This window comes from Chionomys nivalis, chromosome 12 (genome assembly GCF_950005125.1).
Source record: "Chionomys nivalis chromosome 12, mChiNiv1.1, whole genome shotgun sequence".
Classification (NCBI taxonomy): domain Eukaryota; kingdom Metazoa; phylum Chordata; class Mammalia; order Rodentia; family Cricetidae; genus Chionomys; species Chionomys nivalis.
In genome coordinates, this window is record NC_080097.1 from 10,902,555 (window position 1) to 10,921,247 (window position 18,693).

The following is an 18,693-nucleotide window of genomic DNA, read 5'->3' on the forward strand; positions in this document are numbered from 1 at the left end:
GCTAACCACGTGTTTGTTTTCTTCCTGAGCTGTTGGAGTCAGGAGTTATACATTGTATTGATCTTAAAACAAGTACATATGCACAGAGAACCATATATCAAGCATATTATGAAAACATACCCACATATTCTCACAGACAAACTGTGGTCACATTATTCTAACAGGCAGAGAAGTAAAACACTTTTAGAAATCTGTGTCAGCTGACCAACTAAAAATCCTGGTGTAGACAGGTAGCAGAAGCCAAGGAAGCACAGAGGTGGTTCCCTTAAAGACCAGATTAGCAGACGCTGCAAGTGGAAACAAAAACAAAAGGACCAAAGAGGCATATGGTTTTAGAGTAAAAGGACAGAGGAAACAGATCCATTTTAGAAAATCCCAGAGTGAGGCAAATAACTAGAGAGCAGGGAAGGGGAGGGTTGCGGGGAAGTGAGAGCAGAAACATGCATTCTAGAAACCACCAGAAACCACCAGCTTTGGAGCCTTGTTTATTTTTAACAATTTTTTGTTGTTGTTGTTGTTTTGTTTTGTTTTTTCGAGAAAGGGTTTCTCTGTAGCTTTGGTGCCCGTCCCGGAACTAGCTCTTGTAGACCACGCTGGCCTCGAACTCCCAGAGATCCGCCTGCCTCTGCCTCCCGAGTGCTGGGATTAAAGGCGTGCGCCACCACCGCCTGGCGAGCCTTGTTTATTTTTATGTTAGATGTTAGCCCCAATTTAGGAAGATTTTTGCAAAAGGCGGCTCAAGGGTGTTTGAGGAATCTACTTGGAATGGCAAGAACCCTTTTAAGCACATGCCAAGTGGGACTCTAGCCTGTTGCAATGCAGCTATTGGACAGTGCTCTTGAGTAAAGAATGGGTGGTTCATGAGAAATGAGTGGTAGATGTCTCTAGTGTCTTCTTTAATGAAAAGCCCAAAAATCAACAAAAATAAACGTGAATGGGTCCCCTAGCCGTATCCGCATAAAGCAAAAAGAGGGAACTCACCAGTATGAAGCCTATCTTAGCCTGGTGGAAAGTGCATGAGAAGGGCGTTTTCCAGCACGTGACACTGGGTCCATGAGAAAAAAAAAATCCCTCACTGGAAGCCTCCATATATTAGGAATATTTCTTAAAGGAGCCTCTCTACCAACGCAAATAATTTCAATCAGACTAAATTAGACCAGATAAAAAATGCCCACCTTTAATGTAGTGCTCCTATGTGGCCCAGGAAAGCGAGGGAAGGGGAAGAGAGCAGGGGAGACCACACAAAACCCGGAGACCACAAACATGTTCTTTTTCTGGGCAGCAACCTAAATAGCCTGTGGAAGTGGTCCTGACCCGCCCTGGGTAGGGGTCAGTGCTTGGAGGGTTTTTTTTTTTGTTGTTTTTTTTTTTTTTTTTTTTTTTTTTTTTTTTTTTTTTTTTTGACCCTCTCTGCTTGACAGGCTTTCCCAGAGGTGGAGTCTGGACCAAGGCAACTCCCAGTGGAGGGACTTGAAATGGAGCTTCCTGCTCCATCGGAGCTCCAAGGATGAGTGGCAGGGGCTGGAGTGATGCTTTCACTCAAACATCCCGTCTTCTTTGATACAGGGATATCAGAGGGCTAGGGACTCATTTTTGACCAAACAGCTGCTAGCATCTAGCCAGAGAGCCATATCTCAAAGGAGCTATGCCTCTTCTCACTGCTGCCAGTAAACAGATCTCGCCTGAAAAATGCAGCTATCAAGAAGTCATGTGGGCTCAGTTCTTGTGTGTCTAGAATTCCTTTTAAAGCTTTGGTCAGGTTGTACATGAAAATTCCAGCCCCATGTTGGGTAACGTATTATGTGCAGAGTTTTCCTGTCCCAACTGCTTGCTCCAAAATAACTGACACAGAGGCTTAATACTGCTTATAAATGCTCAGCCAAAAGCTCAGGCCTATTAATAAATCGCTCTTACATTCTGTTAACCCATATTCCTTATTTGTGCCCTGCAATCTGGTGGTACCTTTTAGCATGGTGTGTTCATCTCCTGCTCCCTCTGCATCTGGTTGACGACTCCTGACTCTGGCTTCCTCATATCATTATTTTCAGTTTTGCTTCCCCCCTAACATTATTCTGCCTTTCTATAGACCAATCAGTTTCTTTATTAACCAATGAGAGTAATACACATTCACAGGGTACAGAAGGATTATTTCACAACATGCATTCTTAATTTACTTCCCTCTGGTTTTTTAAATAAATGAATAACAAATTTTGGTAATTAAATATGTATATAATTCTGCTGTCTTATTTTCAGAACTTATCTTTTGAAATCAACTTATTTAAAAAGAATAGGCACAATGAAACCTGTATTTAAAACCTTGGTCTTTGTTTTGAAAAGTATAACAGTTGTGGTATGCTCCAATATTAGATCTATCTCTAGTATTTCTAATAAATTTATACAAACATGTAATTGTAACAATCTAGACATTTTACTTGAAAATACAATATTTTTAACATATATTTGGTAATAAGAGCAAGTATTCAAAATTAAAACCACACAGCTGTTAAATTCTAAATTCTAAAGAGATTATAAATTCCTTTCTCTGTGTATGCCCAGATATACATGGTGTGGTTTGTCATGTTAAACATGTTTTCATTGGATTGCTTAGTTAGACAAACAAATTCATTAAAACCTAAGATTTAAAAAAAAACAAACAAATAAAAAAATAAAACCTAAGATTTAATTGAAAAATTTAGAAATGTTGTTGCCACTTGGAGAAATTAAAATATTCTGTTCAATATGTGTACATTAAACCCAAGCAATGAAAAAAAAAGAGAAAAATCAATAAAACTGATTATATTCAGGTTTCAAAACCTATTTCATATTTGCTATTCTGTATTGTCAGGGTTTTTTTTTTAAGCTAAAAGTGTCTCTATTACTTACCTAGTAATTGACATAAGTGTGTAGAAAACTACTCCATTATCTGGTCACATAGTTACACAAATTAGATAATATTGTACAGAATTTTGGGGAATTGGTTATTTGCCTTTTAACATTTTTCATAATTTATGCTTTTTTTTTCTTTTTCTTTTTTTTTTTTTATTTTCGAGACAGGGTTTCTCCGTAGCTTTTTGGTTCCTGTCCTAGAACTAGCTCTTGTAGACCAGGCTGGCCTCGAACTCACAGAGATCCGCCTGCCTCTGCCTCCCCAGTGCTGGGATTAAAGGCGTGTGCACTGCCCAGCTTAATTTATGCTACTTTTATGTTTTCTCAATGTTACATCTTTTATTTTTATCTAAGAGTTAAAGTCCAAAAATTTAAGGCCTACAACTAGAGAATTGTAGATTTTACTAGCAAATTACTTAACTTTTATAACGCATTTTTATTCATATATAAGTTAGACATGCTAGGAAAATATTCAAAGAAGTGTAAATACTTAAAATTGAATGTAGTACCTTTATAAATGTATCTAGCCTATTCTTTTATATAAAATCATACTTCTAATATTAACTATTTCTTTAAAAGGAGGTATACATACAAAGTAACTTTATCATGTTATTTCTCAATGGCCCCCTCTTATATTTGCCCCAAAAGTAATATATTATCTACGTCCTAAATTTGTGCTCTTCTTTTATAATTACTTATGTATTTATTCATCGAAACCCACTGAGTCCAATAGCGCTTCCCATATAGACAAGGGTGTGGGTTTACCCAGTGGGAAAGGCTCATCTTATCCTCACCATTCTCCTCTTCTTTTTTTTTTTTTTTTTTTCCAGTTCCAAAGTCTTTATTGTCTTAGAAAAGATGATCCATTCTGTGGAATGAAGAGTTGTGCCCAGGGATCCATCAGTAATGCTGAGAACCGTCCATCTCTACTCATATACCCAGTCATGAGCACAAGACTTGTAGTCAACCAGTTCTTCAGTCTTAAACCATAGACTGATCTCTTTCTCTGCACTTTGCACTGAATCACTGCCATGAATGATGCTCCTGCCAACTTGAATGAAAAAATCCCCTCGAATGGTGCCTGGCTTAGAATCAGCTGGATTGGTCTCTCCCAGCATCATTCGGCCTGTCTTCACTACATTGAGCCCCTCCCAGACCATGGCCACCACGGGCCCCGAGTTCATGTACTTCACCAGCCCTGGGAAGAAAGGACGGTCTTTCCGGTCAATGTAGTGCTGCTTCAGGTGTTCCTAAGAAGCCCGAAGGAACTTCATGGCCACCAGGCGAAACCCCTTCTGCTCGAAGCGCTTGATGATCTCGCCCACCAGGCCGCGCTGCACGCCATCTGGCTTGATGGCAATGAAGGTACGCTCGAGGTTGGCCATGGTCGGAAAGTTAGTTGGCTGGACGGCCGGTGTGAGCGATGAGCGATGGGAAGAAAGAGCAGCCATTCTCCTCTTCTTGCTTATCCTCTTGCTTCTCTTCTCATTGTAGAGCATTGTGCACTTTTGTTTACTTAAGGAACTTGGGCAAGATCCCTAGGCCTGTAGAATTCTAGGTTACCTGTATCACCACAAATATACCACAAATATTGTACTGCCCTTCAAAATCCCCTCTCTCTTCTTTGTATGCAATAGATGTGATTTGCATTAGCACTTTTCTCAGTATAATCGAGATAAGAATGCTCTAGCACCACATGTTCTAATTACTTATAGTGCAAGAGGTACAAACTGGAGATTTTGAAAATGACTAAAGCCTGAGTATTGCTTCAGAAGTTGACACAATGCAGATTTAAATGACCTATTTAACTCATATTAGGAATATCTTTATTTCAAAAATATCAGTCTTCCAATTTTGTAACATTTTGCTCTCTTGAATTATTAGGTGTGTTTGTGTGTGTATATATGTATGTGTTTATATATGCACGTATATGAACTTTAAAGTTTTATTTATTTTTATTTTATGTATCTGAGTGTTTTTCTTGAATACGGCATGGGAGCTTGTTCCATTCCCAGAAACTAGAGTTAAAACAGTTAAATGGCCATGCATGGTGTTCTTGGAATTGAACCTACGTCACCTGGAAGAGTTGGCAGTATTTACAAACACTGACCCACCTTATTCAGCCTGTGATATTGAAAATAGCAGTCAGTACCACCTTGTGATCTTTTATCTTATCATTTAAATAATTGTGCCCATTTATTGATGGCTTTTTTGTATATGAAATTTTATACACTATTATTCCTGAAACATGCAATTAATTTTTTTAATTATCTATCTTCTATTAACAACTAGCTTCTTGAGAAAATTGTAAGTGGGGAAGGTTTGAAGGGGAGAGGAGAGGCAGGGAGGGGAGCAGAGAAAAATGTAGAGCTCAATAAAAATCAAGAAAAAAGAAAGAAAATTGTAAGTCAGTTTCTAAGATATATTAATACAGATCAAATTCTTTTCCAAACTGCTTTTTTTTTTTGGTGTTGACATAAAAACAGAATAAGCTGGTATTTAGGTAGACAAATTTATAGCACAGAAGCTTCAAAGTTTCTATGCTCTTTTACATTCACCTATATTTTTCTAGTATGTCTTTTGCCAAGAAAGATTAATGTACCTCAATAGACCTTACAAATTGTATGACCGCTCTTGATGAAGCTAACTCAAGAGAAGTTTATGAGAAGTAAACACAGATAGTCTAAACCTGACACACTAAGAATTGCAACTCTACCTCTAACAATTTCCTGGGCAGTTTGCAAAGGTTCTCTAGACGGTAGCTACCATGCTTTTACCTGGGGTTAATCTACTGGATGCTTTCTCTGCTGGTATGAAATAGATCAAGAGCTGACTAGCACAGGTGCAGTGACTTTATAGCTAGACCTTTAACTACCTAGCCTATTTTCAAGTCATCATTCCCTGTCTCACAAATTTGACATGATATTGTGGAATCAGTGTTCTGTGCAAAACTAACTCCCCTATCATAACCAGGGTAATACCGTGGAAAGACCCTTTCTTTCCTTTCCTTTCCTTTCCTTTCCTTTCCTTTCCTTTCCTTTCCTTTCCTTTCCTTTCCTTTCCTTTCCTTTCCTTTCCTTTCCTTTCCTTTCCTTTCCTTTCCTTTCCTTCCCTTCCCTTCCCTTCCCTTCCCTTCCCCTTACTCTGTCCCTTCCTTCATTTATTTTTTTAACAAGTCTTCTACATACTCCTCAATACCTTGACTGATGAACTGAGTCCCAAACTTCTTCATCCATGACTTAAGCTTTTGTGGGATTATTAATGAAATGGCATTTATTAACTCACCAAAGTGCACTTTACTAGTTCATTGGTCAATCAGATGTATGTGCTGAGTACTAATTTAACCAAAGCTTAACAGTGATGTTAAATTATGGAATTGCATTTTCTGCTCCTCAGAACACCACTTTGTATGTAACACACAATGAAAAAAAGTCTGTTAAATTGTGTCTGTTTATCCTTTTAACAAACTTGCCATTCAGAATAGTCTTGTTCATATTAGAAAACACAAATGATTATAAAAATTGAAATTAGATTACCTGGTATCACTGTTGATACACATATATAAAACTTATATGCATATGCTTACTTAATATACAGGAATTGTAGTGCTGGGAATGATAATTATATAACAAGATCAATTCAAACATATCATGCTGCTTGATTATTCTTGAAGATGTTTTTCATAAAATTCAGAAAGCTACATTCAAGTCATATTAACATTTGATTTCGTAGATGATGCCATATTGCAATTTTGCTCATTTAAGCTTGAAAAAGGCTATGCAAAAAAAGACAGCACTACAATTATGGACTTGTATTTGAGCATCATCATTTTCTTCTGATCATTCCTTTTTCTGTCATATGCCATAACACTAACTGGAAAGTTGCAAGTCTAAGCACTTTGGTAAAGAGATATATCATAGCCTGTCAAGTATCATTATAATACTCATTCATTCTAAAATTTTGAGAGAGAAAGAGAGGAGGGGGAGGGAGAGAAAGCTCATGCATACCATAGCTGATATATAGCATTTGGGGATTCATTTATGGAACTCACTTATTTATTAAAGTCAAGTCTTCACACTTGGGGGTTGACTCTCTTACTGCATTTTGACAAGTTGTAGATTCTTTTAACACTCTCCATCTACTGAAAAAAAAACTTTTTTGAGAGATGAGAACTACACTTATTTGTGGGTATAAGAATAATTACTTATAATATAGTTAGGAAGTATACAGGCTTATGTAAGTGGCATTTGAAATCTTTCCTCCAAGTTTCAAATCTCCAGGGACTTGATGGCAGTTGAGATAGGAATATTCAGTCTTCCCCATGTACAAGTCCAGTGATAACAGTCTCAACCCAAGATGTCTTCCTTAAATATATATTTGTACTAGAAACACTAAATGGATTAAGCTTAGAATTATGCAAAAACAGTAGTCATATGTAATTCTCAAAAAATAAATTATTTTTAAAAAGAATATTATATAAATATTCATAAGCTTTGATTTATTGCTTTATGAACTATATAATACTTAAGTAGAAGCCTTCTAGTGTTATGAAGAAAACAATTCTTCCTTTTTTCTCTTTTTCGTACACTATTCAAACAAATGTTAAGTAAAGTCACTGTGAAGATTTATTTTGCTCTAGTTGATCTTGTTTTCATTTTTCTGTTTTTTGATAATATTTTGTTACACATTACTTTTTATTTGTATCTTACTAAAGAATTTCAATTTCAAATATGTACTTATACATCCACAAAGCATCTGGATTGACAGAAGTAAATATGGCAAACATGTGAATGTGAAACGTGTGAGTTTCCCTGTTGAAGTTGTGCACTGGAAGACAGGGTAGAGGAGAAGATGTGGGGATAAAACACGAACACTAAAAATATTTTGAAAAATTAATATGGATAATTACTACTGTAGAAACTTTGCAAAATATGGACATACACATACATAAAAAGATATTAAAAAATTGTCCCCTTGAATAGAACAAAGATGTCCCTACTTGACAGGATAGGCTAACAACAGATAAAATGCTCATGCAAGGAACATGGTTACCTATTTTGTGTTTGTTAACAGCAATGTAACATAGACCCCAAACATTACAGGGTAAAAATGGTATTGCAGGTTATTGACAATGCCTTTGGTGACTCTTCAGAACTTGGCAGTAAATGCTGATGAAATTATGAACTTTAGTCATAAACATGTAAAAATTAAACTGACTTGGAAGCATCATCCCTATCGACTGTTTTCATAGGGTTGGAAAGAAGTGTGCATACTACAGAGGAAATAGCAATCATCAGACTTAACTCAGTGAAACAATAATGACAAACTTGTCAACATATGACCACTGATACAGTAGTTGCAGAAGTATTATGGGTAAAATTAGCCACTTTCCAGTTGGATTTAAAGCCTTTCCTACAAATTGAAAGACACACCTCTTACTAATGCTATTATCAGTAAACACATGTATATATATATATATATATATATATATATATATATATATACACACACACACACACACACACACACAAACCCATAATAAGTTCCTAGTGTCTGGGCTGTATTTTCAAATTTATATAAAGTAAAAATTTTCTTAATAGGAATTTGTTAAGAGTAGAAGGATGTGTGTTCATGAAAGAAGACACAGTTTGGTGTAAATTTGGGGTAATAGGAAAAGAGAACTCTAAATTATTAGCTATGACCTAGTTTCAAATGGCCTCATGAATGCTAATGGCTTGTGCTGCTTTACTGCTAAATGACTAGAAAAAAGATCACGCCCTCTCACTTCAATTAATTTTGAAAAGCAATGATGTCATACTTCAAAGGAAAATGCATTATGATTATCAAGCATTTTTTGAAGAACATTTTCATGAACTTTTACAGATGATTAGTAATTTATGTTTCAAAATAAAACAAATACAGTTTTCTATTTAAATTAATAAGTGGTATATAACCTCATAGTAATGTGCATGGGATATAACCCAGAAAATGAAGAATTTGTGTCATAAAGAAGATGACCAGTGTTTTACTCCCTGACCCTACATAAACCCAGATAAATAAGACACCTTTCTGTAATTTAAGCCTTAGAATGCCTGGAGAGGTTTGCCATAGAACACTGGCTAATGAGCCCAGATATTCTAGTGAGCTCTGAGTTTGACTGAGAGAACGTCTCTCAAAGACTGAGGTTGAAAAGTGCTGAGGAAGATTTCTGGTATTGCCTTGAGGTCTACACAAACCCATGCATAAAACATACCTGTATGTGGACTCCCAAACATGGAAAATTATATATACACCACCCATTCATACCTTCAAAAAGACAAAAAAGAAAAAGACTATAAATCTATTCTACATGAATTAATGTAGAAACATGTATCTCTTTGCATATATACATAATTCATTATTGAAATTAGGTTAAATCTATAGCCTCTTTCTTGTGTTATATCATTTTGTGAAAACATTCAATATATATATATAAGAATATATATATATATATATTCTTATATAATTCCTAGATTCTAGGATTTAAAATTAGGAGGGTCTAATAATGATGCTTAGAGACTAGTTCTTTTCACAGTCTACAAAAGCGTCCTTTATCTGTAGGAGAGACAATAACTGAAAAAGAAATTGATGATAAAAGAATAAATTAGCCGGGCGGTGGTGGGGCACGCCTTTAATCCCAGCACTTGGGAGGCAGAGGCAGGCGGATCTCTGGGAGTTCGAGGACAGCCTGGTCTACAAGAGCTAGTTCCGGGACAGGCACCAAAGCCACAGAGAAACCCTGTCTCGAAAAAACAAAACAAACAAACAAACAAAAAGAATAAATTGAAGCAGATAATCGAGCACTAAGTAAGGAATTGTGTTTGACAGAGTACTATATTGCTAATGTAAAAAAGTCAAAGCAGATAATCTTAGAGAAATAATTTCAACTGGGGAAGAGCTGATTTGTAATGTTTATTTCTCTCTTAGAGTAAAATAAATGAAAACATTTAAATGGAATGCATTTAGTTCATGACTCTATTTTATTTTCTAGCCAAGTGTGATCGCACACACTTTTCACACCTTTATCCCAGCATGGTGGTGTGGACATGACCACAGGAAAGAAGCCATCATCAGTTGTACCTAGCTGTGATCTTTGAGAGCTATGACAGCCTTATATTGGATATCTATGACTTACAGCCTGGTTCAGGAATTTTTGAAAACGAGGAAGCAGAAATAATTTTATATTCAGAGGCAGCATAATATTTTGAGGACTGAGCGCTTTACGGATACAGCAATATAGATGCATATATGAGCTCTTGGAGATTGTTACAACATAATCTATCCATGTTTTAACCAAACAATATCCCAACATGGAGGGAACACGTAAGCATGCAATTGCAGCACTACCTGAGACGATATTACCATTTAATGGCTTTCAACAAAGTGATAGATTTTATTTTAATTGCACCAGCTTTGGCAGGTTGAACATTTGCTGGAACAGGCATCAGTCTCAAGACTAGCTAGGCAACACAACCCGGACGCTATAGGAAAAGAAGAAAAGTAATAAGAAATATTTTCAATGTTGCTTTGAAATAAATAGGAGGTTGGAGGAAATGGAAAGGGGATGGATTGGGTGTGGTGAATATGTCAAAATATATAATATGAAAATTGTAAAGACTTGAAAAGCAGACATTAAGTTAGGTGCATTGTGGAGGAGGAATAGACAATTAAGATTTGGGAAAGGGCGACAATAACCACGGGACAAAATTCTGCAGAAACTAATAGACATTGGAAAGGAATATACCTTTCCGTCCACCCACATTCTTAAGCCCAACCAGCATGCATTGACTACAAGTAGTAAGACAAGCAATACCCTTTTACTGACCTAACTCAGAGAGGTAACCATCCCCTTCCCCTTCCCCTAGGTCATTACTCAGATTACAGAGATGTCGACTGCATTTCCCTTCTATAAGATATTACACCGCTGTATTATATGATGACACAGGAGACCAAAAGTTGCTGTTCTAAACTAACTGTCACGAGACTTCCAATCAGGAAATGGAAAACAAATCTGTAAAAATATGTACCAGGGCATTCTACCTCAGTAAAAATTTTAAAAGTCCAGTCATGTGAAAATGTGGGTACTTGAGGGGAAGGGTGAGTTTTCAACCAGCCTGTTCTACAACTAAAAGACATACAACATTCATTGGGCCTCACCAGAAACAATATGGCTGACGTAAGAGTATTTTTCTGAGTCATTTACTGAGGGGCTTAACAAGCTGGTACTTTTGAGTTTGACATAAAACACAAGACAGTGTTATAGCAGTTCCAACTTATTTTGGCATTTTCATATTCATTTTGAATACAATAATAGAACTTGAAAGTAGTCTTTTAACACTCAACTTTGCAAGTTGTTTGGTATTACTTGTAAGCTAATACCAGTCACTAATGGGCATTTTTTTTCCTCTTGGATTTGTCTCTGGGAGTTACAGCAGCACAGACAGTTACTGTGCAGTACTATGAATTACTCTCTGAATGACTTTTTTTTTTTCTGTTGCTATATACAGCAGTTAAGGAAGCATTCTTTCCTACTGTTCTAAATCATACCTGTTTACTTCCAGGTCAGCATAAATTACAACCAAATATCTTGTGTTGGGTTGAACTAATAGTTTTATTTTTGATCCTGAGCTTATTTGGATTTTTAGAAACCAATAGCAGGACTTTTATGTTACACTGAAATTATAAGAACTCATAAGCAGTAGATTTCCACGCTGAAAATAGAGTCTTCTCCCACTTGAAAATTGTGAATGAAGAAAGTGACTGCCTACGACATGGAAGTAAACAATGAGAGAGCTGCTTTGCTTATGCGACAACAAGCCAAAAGGTATAACATCAGTGCCTTCATTTGGAGCATGTTGTAGACAACCCATTGACTATTATTTGCTATTGTGTTGAATGAAAATTATCTTTTTCCTGTTTAGTGAATTTAATTTGTTAATCACTTAGCTTATCGTTGAATAATTTTTTTTCCCTAACAAAACAACCTGAATCATGCATCCTGCTTTACTGATGTCAATAAAATGCAAAATATATTAGGATTAAAAACAAATTTATTTGTTAAATTAGTATTGAACTACATCGTATGAACATAAGGAAAACAAAATGGATAAACTACCTTTTGTAAAGGAGGCTTCTATATAGAAAAATGAATGACAAAATAACTAAAATAGTTATTCAGAGTGACATGACTCATACATTTGCTCTACCATGACTTACCTAATAACAATTTATAGCTTCTTTAAAAATAATACAATAATGAAATATAATGTTAAAGTTGCTTTACAGAGATAGCTTCTCTAATTAGTATCCCAAATCAAAGTGTTTGTGGATCAAAACCATTTACTGGAAAACTAACAAAATTTGATAAATCCCTGCCTCAACACCACATATAACTTGGGTATTTGCCCTCAACTCTCTGTCATTTCATATCTTACCACTCTCATTACTGCTTCCTGTTGCTTACTTGCTTCATTCTCCAGGCAGAGTTCCAACCCCCAGCAGGAAGCAAGGCCACTAGCAGAAATGGAGTGTGCAAACTCCCAGAGACCAATGTTCCTGTCTTAGCTTTAGAAAATTGCATAGGACAGTTTTAGTGGAAACTGGACTTCTGGCATAAGTTAATATTAGTTGTTAAATAAACAAAGCGACAATCAGAATCTAAATCATGATGATTATCATGTGAAGTATAATCGCATCTGCAAAGGCAATGTGCCCTAAAGAGTAGAAGATCCATATTGGTGCACAGCTACTTAATAATTACAAAGTAACAATCCACCTCTAGCTCTATGGTCTTATGTGTCAAGGCACTACAATTACCCCCCCCATAACTTTTCTTAGATGTAATATGTTATAAAAGAATAAACATTAATGTTTTAACATATCTCATGGGTGGAATGGTTTTCTATAATGCAGAAAGCCCTTGTTTTAACTCCAATACAACCAAAGAATCAGAAAAATATCATGTTAGAATTTTTCGGGTAATTTTTTCCAGACAACTTTCCTAAATTATGCGAAGATATTTTAAAATAAAATGACATATATCAATTTTCTGTTCCTGTGTCTATACTTAGTACAATAGGAGCCTTAATGACAAATTACTTTCATAATAGATATTCTGAATGTTTGAAATCATTCAAATTACATTTTTTCTTTTCACTTCCGTATAGTAATCATAATGAAGGAATAAACTCTTCAAAGAACTTTTGAACAAAACAGATAAGATTTAGGACAGAGCAGAATCAGTATTCCAGATTTTACTTCTATTTATTATCTTATCATGATACCCTGCAGGAATTAATTTAATCTCAGAAGAAACTGAAGAGAATTTTGAATTGAATTGTTTCTTTTACTAATTTTTTTTTTATTGATTTTTATTGAGCCCTGCATTTTTCTCTGCTCCCCTCCCTGCCTCTACCCTCCCTTCAACCCTCCCCCAAGGTCCCCATGCTCCCAATTTACTCAGGAGATCCTGTCTTTTTCTATGTACATTTCTCTTAGTGTCCTCGTTGTTGTCTAAGTTTTTACTGTATATTTAAGTGGTGTTCCTGTATATGTATGCGGGCATGTGCATGCGTGTGTGTGTTTGTGTGTGCATGTGTGCACATGAATGTAGATGTGTGTGTGTGTGTGTGCAGGAGTGTGTGCAGGAGTGTGGGTAATTCTGGAAACCTACACCTTGGAAATGAAATTCAGGCTCTGTGAGTGTCCCAAAGTAGATTCTCAGAATCAGACTGACATCCTCTGTATGTACATTGAACGCTCTTACCTCCTGAGCCTTATTTCCAGAAAAATAATGTATTCAATTGAGTTTCTTTGTTTCCTTTCTTTGAGATGCATAATAAGTTCTGCCACTTAAAAAAGTAGGGTCTGGTTTCAACATTTCTATCAGTATGACAATCTGCCAACACATTTATGAACTGAAGATCCTGTCTTAGAACATTCAGTTTTTATGAACTTATTTCTCTAAATGATCTAGCTCCCCCCTCCCCCTACCAAAGCATTGCATTCATATAGCATTTGAGTTTGAGGATCATAAATAATTTAAATTAAGCAGTGCTTATCAGATCATTTATTTTATCTCTGTTATACTATTGAAACCTAATATACTTTTAATCTATTACTAAAAGTTTTACTATTCTATGGCAATATTTTAATTATTTGATGCGGACAAGGTTGTAAAGATATTTCTAAATGATTCCTCATTTCTCTTTATTCAACTTCTGCTTAATTTTGCTGGATAAAGATATTTTTTAACTTTTGCTTATAAAGTAAACATTTTCTTTGACAGAACATATCAAATAACTCACATTGAATTAAGTGGTGAAAAATGGGATTTCATAGTTTTTTTTTTCCTGATCTTTCTTTTTAGCTTATCTTTTACATGTCTATGAAGAGAGACTTTGCAGTTATTCCAACTAATAACTACATCAGTTCTCATTAAGAGTATCTGACTGTCCAATATATTCTCTCTAAACCATTATGCCATTTCTTTCAAAGACAGAACTTTAATAAGACCACAGAGAGACAATTGGGCATCTGTCAATAAGCATATGTCACCACAGAACTCTGAGCTCAGTAGTTTTCAGATCATCGCAGAATCTTTCTTTCTTCAGCACCAAGTCAACAAAGTGAATGATAATACATATGTTTGGAGAAAGACTGAGTGAATGAATGCAAAATAATCTTAATGTACAATTGAAAAGCAATGTTTCCATACATCCCCTTGACCCTTCCTTCTATCTTTCCAAGTGGATCAAAGATTAAGAATTCAGATGTTGGCAGGAATCAGAGTAGTTTGTTGAGAGTGTACATTGAATTTCTTGATCTTGAACACCCATTTATACTCCAGAGCCACACCATGATCTAATGACCATCAGCAGTTAAGAGATACTGAAATTTTCTTGTCCACTTCTCCACTCCCACTGATTACTGCACAGATTTGTTCTTCTGGCTTCTAAATATTGTATGCTTTGCATAATATGTGTGTGTGTGTGTGCGCGTGCGTGCGTGCATGCGCATGGGTATGTGTATGTTAATGATCTCAATGCTGCAATCACAGCTCCCAAATCCTGAAATGTATAGACAATGTTGAACTTGCCAGGAGTGATGCTTAGTACTCAACAATCCATTACTGACTGTCCAAATATTTCTTTTAGGTTTGACATTCAATATGCTTTCATGAGAGTGAAATGAAGAAAACCACGAGGGATGGTATTATACAGGAAATAAAAAAATTCTATGTTTTAAGGCTATGAATATTACAAACAAGTACACTCCTTTCAGCTTCTATATCCATTCCTTTGTTCATTGGGTAAAGAGTTTATTCATTTCTAATCTGTTCATTATAGGTGATCAGTTTCTCAAGGCATCACAAGAGATCTTCACAGAAAATTGAATACTTCCTTTTAGGTATTCTTTATGCACACTTTCATCAAGAATCTTCAACTTATAATTTCCTGATTGATGCCATAGTTGCCTGTAAAATATTTTGTAGCCTTTGGTTGATATTAATCTTCTGTGTTCATAGGTTACTTTTTCAGTCTGAAAATATCACCCATCAAATAGTCACTTGTGTTATGGCCATCTCAATTAAATATCTATTAATTAACTGTCATCTGAACATGATTCTGTAATTATTATTCTAAATCATGCGACCCCACTACATGATGCCTCAGGAATTCATATTTTTCAATGAATATCACTACTGGCACAGTGTGTTTAGTTTGATTATCTCTGAAGCAAATAGCTCCTTGGGATTTGATATAAAAAGATATGTGTAGTGAGACAAAAAGAGGAAGGCAGATAAACTCCATAAGTCAAACAGTTAGTGATGCATATATAAGACTCAGAAAGAGAAGGGGGCAGAAATATAACATACCAACCTATCTTTCATTACAGTAGGGTTCGAAAGAGAACTGCAGCAAAGAAGAAAAAGAGACCTCCAGCCAAGGTCATTGAGAGGAGCAAAATCTTTGAGGAAATATTTACTTTAGTGACCTTAAAATCCATAGTTCCAGTTTCCAGAAATGTATGGAAAGTATGGGTTAAGCATAAAAATGACTGTATTCAGTTAACAGAAACTGGGATCAAAAGTCAATTACAGTCATTTATAGATCTGATAGACATGTCTTTATGGCCATGATAACAATTTCCTGGACTATAACTGTCGGCAGGTACTTCAGCAGTTCCATGGAGTTCCACTTTAGAACAAATCACATCTTTATTGAAATTCCTAATTCACATGTTGCAATACCTAATGATTTAAAAATATGTAGACCGGTATCTGTTTCATTTTACACACTTCCTCTAAATTGTGCCAGTGAATTTTTAATGTCAAATGGATGTTTGTAGAAATTGATTCACTGTAGACCGTACTCTTCAAGGTCTGCTCTTGTATGAAGTTGTTTAGCTTCCACTATCTACATTGAAAAAAATGACCCTCTACTTTTGTAGTAAATTTTATTTTAAAACCAATCAAAGGTTTTATGTGATTACTTGAATGACATATTTTGGCAAGGATATAAAGGTAAAATGAATCCATCTGCCTGTCAAACTGAAATAAAATCAGAGAAAATCTGTTTGTGTTTATGGTTCTAGGTTTTGTAATCTTTTTTTAGGCTTGCTTCTGCTCATTGTTATTGTGTTCATGCTACGGGAAGATATATTAATTTCTGATAATCTCTTTTAGTAGCTTATATTTACTTGGATTGATAAGTTGTTTTTGTGCAATAGTATTTTAATTCCTTTCAGAATAAACATTAAATTGGCAATTTTCTATCTTCTTTAATTGAGTCTCATATTCAGTAAATATAACTAAAATTTGTTATTGACTTTTGTTATTATAGATTCAAATATTTAAAGCATTTGTAAATTTTATTTTCCAAAAAAATTGTATTTGACAATTTTATTATTATATTAACAGTAAAATGTTATATGCTGATTACAAATATTTAGTTTGCGGTTCAAAGGCTTATAATAATTCTGATTTGGTTCTGCATGGTTATAGCTAATAAATTAACTCAGGATAAAATAAGGTGTAATTTATTTTTGATTTATGGAATATGCAAATACATAGCCAACAACCAAAGGTTCTAGTTTTACTTATAATGACCTTCTAAATCTGTTACCAAGTTGTCAGTATATTTTGCCTGTAAAAACATATATCTTTAGATCTAGCAGTAAATAACAAATTCAGAATACACAACTATATTTACCTGTTTTTAAATCAGGTAGTTTTCTAAGACTTATAAAAAGTCACCCTGGTTTATGTACCTAAACCTGAAATTTATGATCCTTTGCATGTTTCAAAAACTATCTTTAATCTTAGAATGGTTGTTTACAATAGATATGAACTAACATGTGGAACATATATAAGCATCAAATGTATCCATTTTCCTATTTCAGAAACTGGTGATATAACACATATGTATTTAAATGATTTACAATGTTGTACTACTATGAAATTCTCAAGTTGGATATCAGATCACAACTATATGTTTACCTTGGATCTGGAGCATTAAGAAGTCATATTGGAGCTGAATAGATGGCTCAGCAATTAAGAGTACTTACTACCCTTCCAGTGGTCCTGAGTTCACTTCCCAGCAACCACATGGTGCCTCAAACCATCTATAATGAGATCTAATGCCCTCTTCTGGCATACAGGCATACATGTAGACAAAATATTATATAATAATTAAATAAAATCGTAAAAAAGAAGTGATATTGTCTCTCATTCTCTTATAACTACTTAAAGAATTACAATGACCTCTAAATAATTCCATTAAGAGTGAAAACAACACTTATAGATACTGGGCCAATACGAGAAAAGTGTTTTGTATTATGATAATATATATATTTGTAGAGCTCCATAGGTTCCCAGCTTTTCAATTACTTCAAATTTTTTGGATCCAAATGGACATTTTGATTGCACATGGCAAGACATGAACTTATTATAGTATTATAAATATGTAGCTGAATTTATTATTATCTACACATGGCACTCAGTGGCCCGAAATATCTCCCCCCCCCATTCTCTCCCTCTCTCTCTCTCCTCCATCCCTCTGTCTCCCCATTGTCTTCATTCATTCTCATTCTACTGTCCAGTTCCATTTATATTCATTCTGTCCATTGTAAATATTTACTATTCAGATGTTTATAGGGAGAAATATATCATTGATATACCTCAAGTTGCATACCATAGGTATAATCAAATGTGAAAATCTAAAAAAAATTAATCAAAAATAAATAATAAGCTGGATAGTAGTAGTGCATGTCTTTAGCCCCAGCACTGAGAAGGCAGATGTAGGGATATCTCTGTGAGTTCAAGGCAAGCCTGGTCTACAAAATGAGTTACAGAACTTTCTCAGAGAGAAACCACATCTCAATAAATAAATTAATTAATAAAGAGAAACAAAAAAATAAAGGAAAAACCAATTTTTTTTATCAAATCCATTTCTCTAAATTTGGGTAAAAAATATTGACTAACACCATAGAGATGTATGACAACTAAAAACAAAGTTAAAAAAATGAAAAGAAGTCTCTGGAATATTATGACGCTTATGCTTTTCAACTAGTACAGAATATAATACAAAATATATAATAAATATTATTCTCGGTTTACATGTGAAAAGAAAATGAATAATAGCCAAGAATTTACTCTAAAAATTCTTTTCAATACATTAAACACATTTTATGAAAGGAATTTATCTAAATTTATGGGACAAGATTTGTTTGAAATATTGTATTTTAAATGGAATATCTTGGTTAAGC

The 18,693-nt window shown here is 34.8% G+C and overlaps 1 pseudogene; it reads right to left on the bottom strand.

Annotated features, from left to right (window-relative positions):
* Nucleotides 1-3,735: 3,735 nt before the first annotated feature.
* LOC130884785 (nucleoside diphosphate kinase B-like) lies at nucleotides 3,736-4,327 on the bottom strand (annotated as a pseudogene).
* Nucleotides 4,328-18,693: the final 14,366 nt, after the last annotated feature.